Source organism: Macaca nemestrina, chromosome 12, assembly GCF_043159975.1.
Source record: "Macaca nemestrina isolate mMacNem1 chromosome 12, mMacNem.hap1, whole genome shotgun sequence".
Lineage (NCBI taxonomy): Eukaryota > Metazoa > Chordata > Mammalia > Primates > Cercopithecidae > Macaca > Macaca nemestrina.
Window position 1 is genome coordinate 87,473,750 of NC_092136.1, and position 17,903 is coordinate 87,491,652.

The 17,903-nt window shown below is 35.6% G+C and overlaps 1 long non-coding RNA gene across 3 annotated transcripts in view; it reads left to right on the plus strand.

Moving 5' to 3' along the window:
- The window catches only part of LOC105468888 (uncharacterized), a 248,477-nt gene that overhangs the window by 94,311 nt on the left and 136,263 nt on the right, over positions 1–17,903 (plus strand). The window lies entirely within an intron of this gene.

Sequence of the window (17,903 nt, forward strand, 5' to 3'; positions counted from 1 at the left end):
TACAATAGATCTCTTGAACTTATTTGAATTGGAATTTAAACCCAGAACCATCTGGATCTGAGGTCATCATCCTTTCCATTAAGCAATGATGCATAATCAAAAGTGCAAAGCACATAGTAGACATTTGGTAAGCGCAGGCATAATAAGCCAGTTGGCCCTGTAGTCAAAGTGCCTGGATTCATTCTTGCTTTGCCATTTGTTAGTTGTGTGACCATTAGCATGATTCTTAACCTCTCTGTGCCTCAGCTTCTGCCCCTATAACATGGACATAAAAGTAGTACTACCTTATAGGGTTGTTCTGAGTATTGAGTTATTATATATAGACTACTAGTGTAAGTGCTTAACAAATATGAATTATTATTGCTAAACAGCAACAATTTTCTGAACTTCTCTTCACCAATCTGTATGTTACTGTCCACTTTATGAAGAAGATATAGTCACAAAAAAGAAAATAACTTATTTTTAGAGTTATTAGTAAATCATAAGTGCTTTTGCCAATGCATATATAAAATTCTGAGTTTTCATTTACCAGTCAGACAAAATAGGGGATGTTTTTTATTTTATTATTTTTAGTATACATTCATGTAGATGCATTTTCAAGAAGTTTGGCAAATATAAAAAGTAGGAAAAAAAGATCTCGTAGTTTCGTCATCCAGCACAATCACAGCCAATATTTTTTGCATTTCATTCTATTATTTATTTCTCTTGTAATGTATATGTAGATATATAAGTACAGTTAAAACAGTATTACATATGTAGGTAGATTTCTTAGTTCTACTTGTTTGTATAACAAGGATTTCTTTGGCTTCAAACATTATGAAATGCATTAATTCAGTCATGGTCCATTGTCCCTTAAAAGTATGTTTAAGATAAAATTCTGCAAAAATTCAGCAAATTATTGTTTTTGATCCCAAATAGAGCTCTTTAAATATAACAGCACTAGTTTCTTAATGAGAGTTTGTTCTTATTTTTAACACATTACATATGAAGTGATATATCACAGGAAACAGCATTTTAAGAAAATATCATTTCCTTTCTCAAATGATATTAAAACATCCACTTTTTTCCAAAATGAAATAGAAAGTAATAAAAATAATCTTCTTAAGCTGTATACATTATGTTTTATATATCTTGGGAGTTTCTCCAAAGTGCAAATTTTAGGAAAAAACCATCGTGGTCTTTGAACATAATTTTTAGCATATGTAAATTATCTACATCTAATTACACTTAGCACTTTTTATCTGGAGTGTGTCAAAGCAATTCACACAACTTAATAAAAACGTAGGTTTTTTAAATTAAACATTTAATTTGAGGTGATATTCAGCAACAACAAAAAATTCTACCCCCACAAGGGGCCAGGCACATGGCTGACGCCTGTAATCCCAGCACTTTGGGAGGCCAAGTCGGGCGGATCACGAGGTCAGGAGATCGAGACCATCCTGGCTAACACGGTGAAACCCCGTCTCTACTAAAAGTGCAAAAATTAGCTGGGCATGGTGGCGGGCACCAGTAGTCCCAGCTACTCGGGAGGTTAAGGCAGGAGAATGGCGTGAACCTGGGAGGCAGAGCTCGCAGTGAGCCAAGATCGTGCCACTGCACTCCAACCTGGGAGAAAGTGAGACTCTGTCTAAAAAAAAAAAAAAAAATTCTACCCCCACAATTTTTTTTTTTTTTTTTTTTTTTTGAGACGGAGTCTCGCTCTGTCGCCCAGGCTGGAGTGCAGTGGCCGGATCTCAGCTCACTGCAAGCTCCGCCTCCCAGGTTCACGCCATTCTCCTGCCTCAGCCTCCGGAGTAGCTGGGACTACAGGCGCCCGCCACCTCGCCCGGCTAGTTTTTTTTTTTTTTTTGTATTTTTTAGTAGAGACGGGGTTTCACCGTGTTAGCCAGGATGGTCTCGATCTCCTGACCTCGTGATCCACCCGTCTCGGCCTCCCAAAGTGCTGGGATTACAGGCTTGAGCCACTGCGCCCGGCATTTTTTTTTTTTTTTTAGACAGGATCTCATTCTGTCACCAAGGCTGGAGTGCAGTGGTGCAATCACTGCTCATTGCAGCTTCAACCTTGCTCCGGGATCAAGCAATCCTCCCACCTCAGCCACTCATGCATTTCATATGTAATGTGTTAAAAAATAAGAACAAAATCTCATGCTTGGAACTACAGGGATGCCAAAACTCGGCTAATTTTTTTTAACTTTTTGTAGGTACAGGGTCTCACTATGTTGCCCTCCAAATCCTGAGCTCAAGCAATTCTCCAGCCTCAACCTCCCAAAGTGCTGGGATTACAGGCATGAGCCACTGTGCCTGGCCAAATTCTTTACAAGATACTATTAGGATGGTGCAACAGTAGTTGCTGTTTTTGCCATTGAAAGTAATGGCAAAAACTGTAATTACTGTTGCACCAACTTAATACATATGATAATATATAATTATAGACTCAATTTTTATTTCAATTCTCTGTGTGTGTTCCATTGACATTTATTTATTTAACTTCTTTTATTATTATTATACTTTAAGTTCTAGGGTACATGTGCACAATGTATAGGTTTGTTACATACATATACATGTGCCATGTTGGTGTGCTGCACCCAACTCATCATTTACATTAGATATATCTTCTAATGCTATCCCTGCCCCCTCCCCCAACCCCACCCCCACGACAGGTCCCAGTGTGTGATGTTCCCCAACCTGTATCCAAGTGTTCTCATTGTTCAATTCCCACCTATAAGTGAGAACATGCAGTGTTTGGTTTTCTGTCCTTAGCGATAGTTTGCTCAGAATGATGGTTTCCAACTTCTTCTATGTCCCTGCAAAGGACATGAACTCATCCTTCTCTATGGCTGCATAGTATTCCATGGTGTATATGTGCCACATTTTCTTAATCCAGTCTGTCATTGATGGACATTTGGGTTGGTTCCAAGTTTTCACTATTGGGAATAGTGCTGCAATAAACATGCATGTGCATGTGTCTTTATAGCAGCATGATTTATAATCTTTTGGGTATATGCCCAGTAATGGGATGGCTGGGTCGAATGGTATTTCTAGTTCTAGTTCCTTGAGGAATCGCCACACTGTCTTCCACAATGGTTGAACTAGTTTACAGTCCCAACAACAGTGTAAAAACGTTCCCATTTCTCTACATCCTCTCCAGCACCTGTTGTTTCCTGACATTTTAATGATCGCCATTCTAACTGGTGGGAGATGGTATCTCATTGTGGTTTTGATTTGCATTTCTCTGATGGCCAGTGTTGATGAGCATTTTTTCATGTGACTGTTGGCTACATAAATGTCTTCTTTTGAGAAATGTCTGTTCATATCCTTTGCCCACTTTTTGATGGGGTTGTTTGATTTTTTCTTGTAAATTTGTTTAAGTTCTTTGTTGATTCTGGATATTAGCCCTTTGTTAGATGGGTAGATTGTAAAAATTTTCTCCCATTCTGTAGATTGCCTGGTCACTCTGATGGCAGTTTCTTTTGCTGTGCAGAAGCTCTTTGGTTTAATTAGATCCCATTTGTCAATTTTGGCTTTTGTTGCCATTGCTTTTGGTGTTTTAGACATGAAGTCCTTGTCCATGCCTATATCCTGAATGGTGTTACCTAGGTTTTCTTCTAGGGTTTTTATGGTATTAGGTCTAACATTTAAGTCTTTAATCCATCTTGAATTAATTTTTGTATAAGGTATAAGGAAGGGATCCAATTTCAGCTTTCTACTTATGACTAGCCAGTTTTCCCAGCACTGTTTATTAAATAGGGAATCCTTTCCCCATTTCTTGTTTTTGTCAGGTTTGACAAAGATCAGATGGCTGTAGATGTGTGGTATTATTTCTGAGGACTCTGTTCTGTTCCATTGGTCTATATCTCTGTGTTGGTACCAGTACCATGCTGTTTTGGTTACTGTAGCCTTGTAGCATAGTTTGAAGTCAGGTAGCATGATGCCTCCAGCTTTGTTCTTTTGGCTTAGGATTGTCTTGGCAACGTGGGCTCTTTTTTGGTTCCATATGAACTTTAAAGTAGTTTTTTCTAATTCTGTGAAGAAAGTCATTGATAGCTTAATGGGGATGGCATTGAATCTATAAATTACCTTGGGCAGTATGGCCATTTTCACAATATTGAATCTTCCTATCCATGAGCATGAAATGTTCTTCCAGTTGTTTGTGTCCTCTTTTATTTCATTGAGCAGTGGTTTGTAGTTCTCCTTGAAGAAGTCCTTCACATCCCTTGTAAGTTGGATTCCTAGGTATTTTATTCTCTTTGAAGCAATTGTGAATGGGAGTTCACTCATGATTTGGCTCTCTATTTGTCTGTTATTGGTGGATAGGCATGCTTGTGATTTTTGCACATTGATTTTGTATCCTGAGACTTTAGTGAAGTTGCTCATCACCTTAAGGAGATTTTGGGCTGAGATGATGGGGTTTTCTAAATATACATTCATGCCATCTGCAAACCGGGGCAATTTGACTTCCTCTTTTCCTAATTAAATACGCTTTATTTCTTTCTCTTGCCTGATTGCCCTGGCCAGAACTTCCAACACTAAGTTGAACAGGAGTGGTGAGTGAGGGCATCCCTGTCTTGTGCCAGTTTTCAAAGGGAATGCTTCCAATTTTTGTCCATTCACTATGATATTGGCTGTGGGTTTGTCATAAATAGCTCTTATTATTTTGAGATACGTCCCATCAATACTGAGTTTATTGAGAGTTTTTAGCATGAAGGACTGTTGAATTTTGTCGAAGGTCTTTTCTACATCTATTGAGATAATCATGTGGTTTTTGTCTTTGGTTCTGTTTATATGATGGATTATGTTGATTGATTTGCATATGTTGAACCAGCCTTGCATACCAGGGATGAAGCCCACTTGATCGTGGTGGATAAGCTTTTTGATGTGCTGCTGGATTCAGTTTACTAGTATTTTATTGAGGATTTTTGCATCGATGTTCATCAGGGATATTGGTCTAAAATTCTCTTTTTTTCTTGTGTCTCTGCCAGGCTTTAGTATCAGGATGATGTTGGCCTCATAAAATGAATTAGGGAGGATTCCCTCTTTTTTATTGATTGGAATAGTTTCAGAAGGAATGGTACCAGCCCCTCTTTGTACCTCTGGTAGAATTTGGCTATGAATCCATCTGGTCCTGGACTTTTTTTGGTTAGTAGGCTATTAATTATTGCCTCATTTCAGAACCTGTTATTGGCCTATTCAGGGTTTCAACTTCTTCCTGGTTTAGTCTTGGGAGGGTGTATATGTCCAGGAATTTATCCATTTCTTCTAGATTTTCCAGTTTATTTGTGTAGAGCTGTTTATAGTATTCTCTGATGGTAGTTTGTATTTCTGTGGGATCAGTGGTGATATCCCCTTTATCATTTTTTGTTGTGTCTATTTGATTCTTCTCTCTTTTCTTCTTTATTAGTCTTGCTAGCGGTCTATCAATTTTGTTGATCTTTTCAAAAAACCACTCCTGGATTCATTGACTTTTTGAAGGGTTTTTTATGTCTCTTTCTCCTTCAGTTCTGCTCTGATCTTAATTATTTCTTGCCTTCTGCTAGCTTTTGAATGTGTTTGCTCTTGCTTCTCTAGTTCTTTTAATTGTGATGTTAGGGTGTCAATTTTAGATCTTTCATGCTTTCTCTTGTGGGCATTTAGTGCTATAAATATCCCTCTACACACTGCTTTAAATGGGTCCCAGAGATTCTGGTATGTTGTGTCTTTGTTCTTAACGGTTTCAAAGAACATCTTTATTTCTGCCTTCATTTCGTTATGTACCCAGTAGTCATTCAGGAGCAGGTTGTTCAGTTTCCATGTAGTTGAGTGGTTTTGAGTGAGTTTCTTAATCCTGAGTTCTAGTTTGATTGCACTGTGGTCTGAGAGACAGTTTGTTTCTAACTTAATTAATTCTTAATTCTAACTCTAATTCTAGGTTTCTAACTTAATTCTAGTGCACTTGCAGGTTTGTTATGTAGATACATTGTGTGTTATGAAGGTTTGATGTGCAGATTATTTTGTCACCCAGGTAATAAGCATAGTACCTGATAGGTAGTAGTTTTCCAATCTTCATCCTCCCCCCAAACCCCCACCCTCATGTAAGCCTCAGTGTCTACTGTTCCCTTATTTGTATCCCTGTGTACTCAATGTTTATCACCCACTTAAAAGTGAGAACACACGCTATTTGGTTTTCTGTTCCTGCATTAAATCACTTAGGATTACAGACTCTAGCTACATTCCTGTTGCTGCAAAAGACATGATTTTATTATTTTCTATAACTACATAGTATTCCATGGTGTATATGTACTACATCTTCTTTATCCACTCTTCTGTTAATGAGCATTTAGATTTATTCTATGTCTTTGTTTTTGTCAATAGCGCTGTTTTGAGCATACACCTGCATGTGTGTTTATGGTAGGACAATTTATACTCCTTTGTGTACGTATGAAATAATGGGATTGCTTGGTGAAATGAGAGTTCTATTTTAAGTTATTTGAGAAATTGCCAAACTTCTTTCCACAATGCCTAAACTAATTTACATTCCCACCAGCAGTGTTATGTGTGTCCTTTTCTCTACAACCTCAAAAGCATCTGTTATTTTTTGCCTTTTGATTAATAGCTATTCTGACAGGTGTGACTTAGTATCTCACTGTGGTTTTGATTTTCCTTTCTCTAATGATCAGTGATGTGGAGCATCTTCGCATATGCTTGTTGTCCATAAGTATGTTGTCTTTTGAAATGTGTCTGTTCATGTCCTTTACCAACGTTTTAATGAGATTGTGTTTGGCTTGTTAATTTATGTTCCTTATAGATTCTGGTTATTAGACCTTTGTGGGATGCATAATTTGCCAATTTTTCCTTCCATTCTGTAGGTTGTCTGTTTGCTCTGTTGATAATTTCTTTTGCTGTGCAGAAGCTCTTTAGTTTAATTAGGTCCCATTTGTCAACTTTTGTTTTTGTTACAATTGCTTTTGGCATCTTCAGCATGAAATCTTTGCCAAGACCTGTGTCCAGAATACTGTTTTCTAGGTTACCTTCCAGGGTTTTTATACTTTTAGGTTTTACATTTATATCTTTAATCCATCTTGAGTTGATTTTTTTATGTATTGTAAGGAAAAGGTCCAGTTTTAATCTTCTGCATATGACTAGCCAGTTATTCCAGCATGATTTATTGAACAAAGATTCATTTCCCCTATTGCTCATTTTGGTGAACTTTGTAGATGATTAGATGATCTAGATGTCTGGCTTTATTTCTGGGCTCTCTATTCTGTCAGATCTATGTGTCTGTGTTTGCACTAGTGTCATGCTCTTTTGGTTACTGAAGCCTTGTAGTATAGTTTGACGTCAGCTAACATGATACCTCCAGCATTGTTCTTTTTGCTTAGGATGACTTTAGCTATTCAGACTCTTTTTAGGCATTGTGCAAATTTTAAAATAGTTTTTTTTTTCTAATTCTGTGAAGAATGTCAATAGTTTGATAAGAATAGCATTAAATCTGTACATTGCTTTGGGCAGTATGGTCATTTTAACCATATTGATTCTTCCTATCCATGAGCATGGAATGTTCTTCCATTTGTTTGTGCCATCTCTGATTTCTTTCAGCAGTGTTTTATAATTCTTACAGAGATCTTTGGCTTCCCTGGTTAGCTGTATTACTAGGTATCTTATTCTTTTGTGGCTATCAAGAATGGAATTGTGTTCTCGATTTGGTTCTCAGCTTACACATTGTTGGTATATAGCAATGCAATTGATTTTGTGTCCTGAAGTTTTGCTGAAGTTGTTTACCAGATCTAGGAGCTTTTGGGCATTTACTATGGGGTATTCTATATGAAGAATCATATCATCTGCAAACAGAGATGGTTTGACTTCCTCTCTTCTTCCTTGGAAGCCTTTTATTTCTGTCTCTTGTATGAGCAAGCTGGCTGTTCAACTTCCCATATCATATTGAATAGCAGTAGTGAGAATGCATTCTTTCTCAAGAAGAATACTTCCAGCTTTTTTCCATTCAGTATGATGTTGGCTGTGGATTTGTCATAGATGTACCTTCAATGCCTAGATTGTTGAGGGTTTTTAACATGAAAGGATGTTGAGTTTTATTGAAAGCCTTTTCTGCATCTATTGAGATAATCATGTGGATTTATTTTTTGTTCTGTTTCTGTAATGACTCACATTTATTCGTTTACACGTGTTTATCAAACTTGCAACCCAAGGGTAAAGCCTGCTTGATAATGATAGATTACCTTTTTGATGTGCTGCTGGATTTGATTTGCTAGTATTTTGTTGTGGATTTTTGCATCTGTGTTCATGAAGGATATCAGCCTGCAGCCTACAGTCTGCAGCCTGCAGTTTTCTTTCTGCAGTGTCTCAGTCAGATTTTGGTATCAGAATGATGCTGGTCTCATAGAATGAGGTGAGGAGCAGTCACTGATCCCCATTTTTTTTAGAATAGTTTCAGCAGAATGATACAAGCTCTTATTTATATATCTGGAAGAATTGTCTGTGGTTTCAACTGGTCCTTGGCTTTTTCCCGTTGGTGGACTTTTTATTACTGATTCGATTTTGGAACTTGTTATTGATCTATTCAGGGATTCGGTTTCTTCTGGTTCAAGTTTTCATGTATTCAGGAAATTATCAATTTCTAAGTTTTCTAGTTTGTGTGTGTTGAAGTGTTCCTTGTAGTCTCTGGGTGTTTTGTTTTGTATTTCTAGGGGGTCAGTGCTAATGCCTCCTTTATCATATCTAATTGTGTTTATTTCAATCTTCTCTCTTTTATTATTTGTCTAACTGATGATCTATCAATCTTATTTATTCTCTTAAAGAATAAACTCCTAGATTCAGAGATCTTGTGTGGTTTTTTGCATCTCCCTGTCATTCAGTTCAGCTCTGATTTTGTTATTTTTTGTCTTCTGCTAGCTTTGGGGTTGGTTTGCTTGTTTGTTTTAGTTCCTCTGATATTAGGTTGTCAGTTTGAGATCCTTTTAACTTTTTGATGCTGGTGGTTGTGATATAAACTTTCCCCTTAGTGCTGTTTTGGCTGTGTCCCAGAGATCCTGGTATGTTGTATCTTTGTCCTCATTAGTTTCAAAGAATTTCTTGGTTTCTGCCTTAATACTATTGTTTACCCAAAAGTAATTCAGGAGCCTTGGTTTCTGCCTTAATATTATTGTTTACCCAAAAGTAATTCAGGAGCCTTGGTTTCTGCCTTAATATTATTGTTTACCCAAAAGTAATTCAGGAGCAGGTTGTTTAATTTCCAGGTAATTGTATGGTTTTGAGCCATCTTCTTAGTATTGATTTCTATTTTTATTGCACTGTGGTCTGTATGATTTTGAGGTTATTTATTTTTTGCATTTGCTGAGAATTGCTTTATGACTGATTGTGTGGTCAATATTATAGTATGTGCCATATGCTGATGAGAAGGATACATATTATATTGTTTTTGGATTGATAGCTTTATTTAGAATATATATTCTATTGTTTTGGGGTGGAGATGTTTGTTAGGTCCATTTAGTCAAATATTGAGTTCAGGTCCTGAATATCTTTGTTTTCTGCCTCAACGAACAGTCTAATACTGTCAGTGGAGTGTTGAAGTCTACCACTATTATTTTGAGGCTATGGGCCTCATCTCTTGGACCCAGTTGAATTTCTCAGGATGCAGTCCTGATATTTTATCAGGTACTCACTGGCAACTGAAGCATCAAACATTCGTACTGTGCATCATACAAATAGATAGCAGGGAGGCAGCAGGCGGTGTTTGGTTTGTCAGTTGATATTAACGGGAAATTTATTTGGCAATTGTATTAATCATAAGATTTGGCATAGCAAGTAGCAGAATTCCAACTAAAATCACCTTCAACAATAAAAGGAACGTTAGCAAACATTCAGTCTAGCAATATGGTGAAACATGATCCAGTAGCTCAAAGAAGTCAAGAAAGATCCAGGTTTTTCTATCTTCCTACTCTATCTTCCATAGTATTGGCTTCTGTGTATAAAATGGTTAGCTATACCCTAAAATTTTTAGCTCTTTCTCCTGATGACACCACTGGATTGTATGTATTTCCTAGCCTTCCTTATAGGTAAATTTGTGCATGTCTCTAAAGTCTGGCCAGGTGACAGTTGGCAAAATTTTGTCTACTTCTATTTTGAGCCTATGTGTGTTTCTTCGTGCTATCTCCTTTCACAAGCTGATGAAGAAAAGCATCACAATCTTAGAAACCGTATGTGGCAAGCCCAGGTTCAAGCCAGTTGCAGGAAAGCCACTGCCAATGATGAATACCCATTTTAGACTTTATGTAAAAGGGAAATAAATTGTTATGCTGTTTGAGGCATTACATTACTTTACTGACTTACATTAAAATATTGATAACAGAAGTGGAATGATGCCTCAAGAACAACCTAAACTTTATAGGATTGGTTTAGTTGTTTAGTTGTAGTTGGTTTAATAATAAAGAAAACATGCTGAAAAAATAGTGATCTATGTTATACAATAGAAGAAAACATTTCATAAAGCAAATGCTTCAGTAATGTAGAAGGTAGACTATGAGCCTGTAACATTAGGAAAAGTGGTTGAAAAGATATACAATGTTGAGTATGTGTTGCTACTATTTGTTGCTTTGCTGACAAATCATTTGAAGAAAGAGATTAGCCTATTTAAAAGTCAGTTTTCAGTCAGAATTAAAAGGTAATATATAGATTCCGGAATTTGGGATCCAAAGGGAAGGGGAAAGGTGATTAATTCTAGACTTCAAACAGTAAAAGATAAGATTATAAACAGGATTTCAGCAACAATGGCCTAATAGTGTGTATTATTGCTACAAACTTTTTCAAATGGTTTCCAGTTAACCATCATTATTGTGAATGGTAGATATAGGGATGATAAATCAAAAATAAAAATGAATCAGGCTTTAGAATTATATCTAGAAATAAACTTTACTCTGGAGAATGTTCCATGTACCCTTGAGAACAATGTATAATCTGCTGATGTTTGGCGGAATGTTCTGTATACGTCTGTCATGACCATTTGGTCTATAATGTTGTTCGAGTTTGCTGTTTTCTTATTGGTTTTCTGTCTGGATGTTCTATCTATTATTGAAAATGGGGTGAAGTCTCCTATTATTATTGTATTGCTGTCTATTTTTCCCTTTAGATCTGTAAATAAATATTTGCTTTATATATTTAAGTGCTATGATATTGGGTCCACATGTATTTATAATTATTATATCTTCTTGATTAATTGACCCTTTTTTATTATATAATGGCCCTCTCTGTCTTTTATGACTGTTTTTAACTTTAAATCTATTTTTTGCCCTCTAAGAGGGCAAGAGCCATCCCCGTCCTCTTTTGGTTACTATTTACATGAAATATCTTTTTCCATCCCTTCACTGTCAGTCTGTGTGTCCTTAAATCTAAGGTGAATCTCTTGTAGAGAGCATATAGTTGGATCTGGTTTTATCCATTAAGCCATTCTATGTCTTTTGATTGGGGAGTTTAATCCATTTCCATTTAAAGTAATTATTGATAGATAAGGACTTACCAGTACCATTCTGTTCATTGTTTTCTGTCTCGTTTTGTAGTTCTTTTGCTCCTCTTTTCTTATCTTGTAGTCTTCCAGATTTTAAAGCCTTGACTGGTCAAGGCATTCTTTTTTTTTTTTTTTTTTTTTTTTTTGTATTGGTTAATGGCTTCTTTAGCAATTCAATTTCCTCAAAATATAGTACACTTATTTGCTTCCAGATAGTTTCATCTGCCTATAAACATACTAAACTTTTTAAAATAAGCTCACTTTATTGAAGTATAATTGATACACAGAAAGCTATACGTATATACACAACTATTAAGTTGTTATTAGCTTAAAATAGGCTGTTGTAAATATAAGATGTCAACATGAAAGGTGATGGAGAAATTAATAGGAAATACTCAGACAGAGAAGTCAGCCTGAAGAAAACAGAGTGAAAAAGTTCTTTTCAGAAGGCAAAATAAAAGTATAATCAATGAATTTTCTCCATTTATTAGGAGAGTGGGACTTCACAATTCCTGCCTGGCAGGATTTTCATCATTGTTGTGCACTACTGACTATACTAGAAATCCTACTCTTTATTTTTTTTCCTTTTAATTATCCAATCCCTGCTCCAATACTATTTATTGAGTGGATATAGAGGAGAAAATAAGTAATTTTTGCTTCAAATGCTGTGGGATTATTAGAGATAATAATCAGACTTGATGAAGAGAAGAGGATAGTACTGGAAGATCATAAATAACTGTATGTGACTACAGGTTGTCTCCCATGAGATGAAGTGAGTATCTTGTATTTTGTGGGAGGAGAAGTAAAATATATGTTTGATGCCTGTAAAGGCACAATGTGTTAGAGACTGGCTAGCCATTTACTAAAAAGCATTTCCTATTTTTTCCTGTAATTACAGTTTGAGTATTATTTCCCATTGACCTTTCAGTCAGGTGCAGCCATGTGATTAAGATCTGGCCAGCGAAATGTGACAGAAGTTAGCAACCACTTTCAGACTTGACTCACAGAAAGTACTCACATGTGATTCTTCATGTCGATCACGTGGCTCTTTCTCTTTCCGTGGCTTGACAGAAAAGAGCATAGAGATCATGCAAGCTGTATGTTGAGAATGGAGGAGCCACAAGATATTAGGAGACTGGGCACTTCTGCTTCTAACTAGAATGGGAGAAAGGGCCTAGATATATCTTCCTTTCTGAAACAATGAATAAATTTTACAAAATATTTGAAGCAATGGTTTTCTATGTATTAGACATATAAGTCAGATATTGAAGGATAGTTAGTAATCCTTTAAAAACAGCAAACGAGTGGGTCCTACAACTTTTCCAGTTTACTGCCTTGAGAGAATTTGCAAGACGCAGCTCAGGGAGCAGGAACCCAAGCAGATTCCAGCACATTTTCTAAAATGAGGCATCAGATATAAGTCTGGGAGGGACCCAGGCAGATGGAGTTCACAAAACAGCAAATAGAAAGGAAAGTGCTGCACAGAGAAAGAACTAAGGAGATATGCAGAGGGTACACCTTTAGTGTTCAGCAAAGTACTGATCAGCAAATGTGTGTGAGGAGACAACCTGGGGCTGGAAAAAAAAGAATAATCTAGAATGAACTAGAATGTTCACATGTAAATATATATGTCAAAAGTTTTCTAATTTGTCTATTTCAAATATATGCAGTTTCTTGCACATCAATTATAATTCCATAAAGCTGTTTTTAAAAATGTGAGGCTCTTCTATCCCTGAAAGTAAAAAAAAAGCAATCAAAAACTTGGAATTTATTTAAATTAGAAATAAACCATATTGTTTTTGAGTCATTTTTGTTTGTTATAGCCTAACTAATATAGCTTCCTATTAAAGCTAATCCCAAGACTTTATGGCCCTATGATATCAACTTGCAGGAACTGAAACTATCTGCTTTCTTATTAATGTCCAGTAGGACAAAGTGCCTTTTTCATAGATTCCATAGAACAATTTTTTTTTTAATTTTCCAAAGCCCCCATTAATGTTCTTTTTGTATTTTATTAATCTAAATTGGTTTATGTGACAGTGTCTGAGTTAATCATGGTCAATGCCATCATAGGCAATTGTGTACATCATGCTTTGAAATGGAGCACTCAACCATGGGGGAAAAAATGAGGGCTTAAAATCAGCATGTGCCCCACTTACCAAACTATGCAATCTGGTGCTGAGCTACATTTACCTGGAAAGAATGGGAAACTTCCTTTAATTTGCATGGAGCTGCCATATATCTTTGTTTAGGCTCTAATCCTGGTGGTTAAGCAGATAGACATTTGTTGGAAAAGAGAAGGAAACTGAGTGCAAGCTAGGGATGAGTGGAACCAGAAAATTCCCACAACAACAACATATGATTGTGGATATGGATATCCTCATTTACTGTATTTCGAGGTGCCCTTTCAGATACCCTGGATGAAAGGAATCTCTCACTTATCTGAAGACTTCTACAACTTTATGTTATAAAACTCTTACAGCGTTGACACCTCCCTACCTTTAATTATAATTCATTGCATGTGTGTAACAAATTAGGAATACAACATAAAGAGAGGCAAGAATTGGGTGACTGTGTGAAACAAAAATGTTTTGGAGGACCAAATAGAGATAGGGAATTCTTTTGGCCAACACAGAAAAAGCTAGCATAATAAGAAAGGGTTCCAGTAATCTTTATATTTCGAGAGGAAAGTACTTAGGTGGTGAATGCTACTATGCTACCTGTACTTTTCTCAAGACAAGAAATAAAGTGACTTCTTGATCAAACAGTGTGTTATTTACAGCAATGACCAATAGTGGGAAGGTGTCTTGATGGAGACACTACCCAATGAGGTTTCCTAGACACTTCCAAGACACAGCAGTAAAGTCCCATTAAATCTGAGAGACAAAACACAAGAGTAAATGAGTCATCTGCAGAACCAAGTTAAAAATTAATTTTCCAACAGATTTGTGTGCTCTGGTTTGCTTTTGGGTTTATAATCAGTTTGGTGCTATATGATGGTTAAAAGTTATCAGGGCACCATGTTAACAGAGGCATGCTGAATTCAAATGGACTTGTGCCAAAACAGTCAGTTCAGATTGCAAGCAAATATGTTGGGCAAACCATTTTTTTGTTTCTACCAACTTGTACAAGCTCACTGGCAAAATGTAGAGTAGTAAATATAAAATGAAGAAATATTTGTTAAATGGTCCTTTAAATTTTCCATTATTATATTTTATTATGCATCATTAATTTAATTGGTCCACTAAAATAACGTTTTCATAGTTAAAAAAATGTTTCTGCTAAAAAAGAAATAACATGATAGTAATAATGGAAAATATACACAGAATAGCCTAGGCAGTACAAGGGAACAAAACTAAGTACACAAAAAGTAAAACATAAGACAAGAAAATGCATGCTTGTACTATTGAATTCAATATTGACATTTAAATGTCAAACAGTGACATTTATATAACATTTAATTAATATATTAATTTTAATTAAGTCCTAGATTTATGTATTTAATTTAGAAATGTGTTTCAGTTTATTTCTAAAATAATACATGAATTTACACCTACTCTTATTCTTATACATATCTTGGTAACATAACAAATATAAGTTAAGTCAACACTGGTAATTGATGAAATTTTTTTCATTTTAAGAAAGGTCTATATTTTACTTAAGTTTGAGAAACAATCTTTACATAGAATCTTTTTCTTAATTAAGTGTGTGGCAAGAGGGGTTCCTTGACATTTTTGAAATGCCCAACTTTTGAAGGGAAAAGTACCGGAAGAAGGAGAAAGAAGAAGAATGGGGTAAGGAGGATGGAAGTATACCAAATAAAAATTTCTTGGTCAATAAAAATCTCCAGTAATGGAGATACTTCAGATGAGATAATGCTTTTGTGTGTGTGTGTCCTAGACTCTAATGGCCTTAAGGAAGTTTTCATATCTGATTAGTCACTATCTTGCACTCTATTTAACCATATACATTAATTTTGGTAAACACCATTGCAAAATCAGCCAAAATTAAGGAAGTGACAAATTAGTCCACAAGCCCAAACATAGTTCAATGTAACAAAATTTATTGAGCATGTTCTTAGAATGCTAATGAAAATAATATAATATTATCCCCACGAATAATCACTAAGAGATAGACATGTATATGAATTATAAAATATGATAAAAATATATATTTACTTATTTATGTTATATTTTTATATATCTATACATTGTTCAGAGGAGGAAATGATTAACTTCAGAGACATAGCAGTGGAGATAGGAGGGTCAAAGAAAGCTTTACAAAGGAAATGAGTGGATTCAGTTTTAAATGCTGAAAAAAGTTTTCTAACAGAATAGGTAGGAAGATTATTCTAGGCAGAAGGGATGGCACATGCTTTAGGAAAACAAGAACCAGATTAAAAAGAAAATCTAACTGTACAGGTTGTAAATTTTGTAACAGAATAAGTTACCTAGAAAAGTAAAATATGCTTACTGGGACCAAATTTGTATTTGAATGTACCTAGTTTAATGTATGAAACTTATTTAACTAGAATCATCTTCCTAAAACCAAAGAAGCAAAAATTATATCAAAAAGTATTCTTATATGAACTATGGAGTTAACATTAAGTTAACATTAAGTTTTTACACTTCCTCTGGTTACCTTGATTGGTAGTTTGATCATAGTTTGCCTTATATCCTGCAATAAAATTGTGGTGGTTAAATAGGCTCACTGCAAGTAAGGCAAAGACATGGATCTTAAAGCATGTGAGTAGTGAATACAGTTAAGCTAACTTTCAGAGAATTTTATCTTTTACCATGTCCTTGAAATTATTCAGCAAAGCTTTAAATTGTCTATATTGAAACTGAGATGAATATGTTTTGATAGACCTCTAGTAAAGAAAAAGAGAGCTATACTAAAAAGTAATATCTGGGAAGTACTATATTTTATTAATCAGGTGACAGTGATATTCCTTTAGCTCTAATAGCTGAAACAATGAAGCTGAAAAGGGAACATTCTGCTAAATGTAAAGGCTTATAAGTGATAGTCAAATGTTTGTGGCGGAAGAATTGGGGTTTCGAATTCAGATTTCTTAGAGGAGTCAACAGGAGTCAACAGGAATTTCTTGCTCTCTCATTGGGACTGTCTTCCCCTCCTTCTGTGATTTGTTGTATCATCAAACACTGGTTGCTTTCCCACAGGGGACTCACTCTGTTTTTAGTTAATTTCAGTCCTCATCTACTACCCACTCCTCCCTCCATTCAACATTCATAGCCACCCTAGCACCCTCTGCCTTGAAGCTTTTCAGAATGAATTCCACTGTGCCTTCATTCCTGTTCCTGTTAGTCACCTCGCAAAGCTCAGGACCTCTGGATCATTTGCTGTCTCCTGGACTCTCAACTTCTAATAGGGCTGTATTCTCTCATCTGATCCCGTTTCTCACCTAGGCCTCAACTTTTGAAACCCTTCCACTCTGTCCTCAATAACCTATGTCTAGTCCTCTACTTTCTTAATATTGTCTCTGAACAGTCTCTACACCTTCTGGAAACTGACTTTTGCTAAGACCCTTCCTCCCCTATGGATCTCTAACATACCAGTACAATTGTGAGTTCACTATATAGTTGGTAGTTGAGAGAAAGTAATACTCCAGAAGGAAACTTCCAGAATGATTTCCTTCAACCTGCAGGCAAATGAGCTTCGTTGGTCATGTAATTACTATAGGAGACGCTGTCCAACTTTTAAAATGCATTTTATGCTGCAAGTGGAACAGAAGAAACTACAGAGAAACTTCAAATTATAATCTCCTTTTCTTTCCAGTAAGACCATGATTTCAAAAAGAATCTTTGGTATGGTTCAAAGAGTCTAGGTTTGTACTTACTTTCAGAGGTTTAAAGACTGGCCCTTCAACCTTCTACTTGTGTGACTGTAATGTAAAATTACCAACCCATTACAGCCTGAGTTGTCTTAGTTTTATAACGTAGAAATATCTTTGATGCTGTGAAAATTCAGTCAGATAATTTACCTTAAAATGATTGATTAAAAATGTATCTTTAATAAATGACATTGTTTTCTCTATCTTAGGAACTGAATGAATATATGTCTAAGAAGACTTTGTTCAGGGGAAGTTGTTCATGACCCTACTTTAAACACCATATTTCTATAGATTTTACAAAAGTAATTAGTATAAGGGGAAGTCATCCCACTTTTCAGATTGTCCAAGTAACTCCATGTTGTAATTTTTTAAAAAAATTCACATTTGTATATTATTTTTCACTATCCAAAGCCCTTTCATGTATATTATTTTTTACAACTGTGCAAATATTAATTCATGTTTACAGATAAACATACCTAATTTTAAAGAAACCATTTTTTTGCTTTTATTATTTTTGACTCATGATAATTGTACATATTTTGGGGTACAGTGTGACATTTT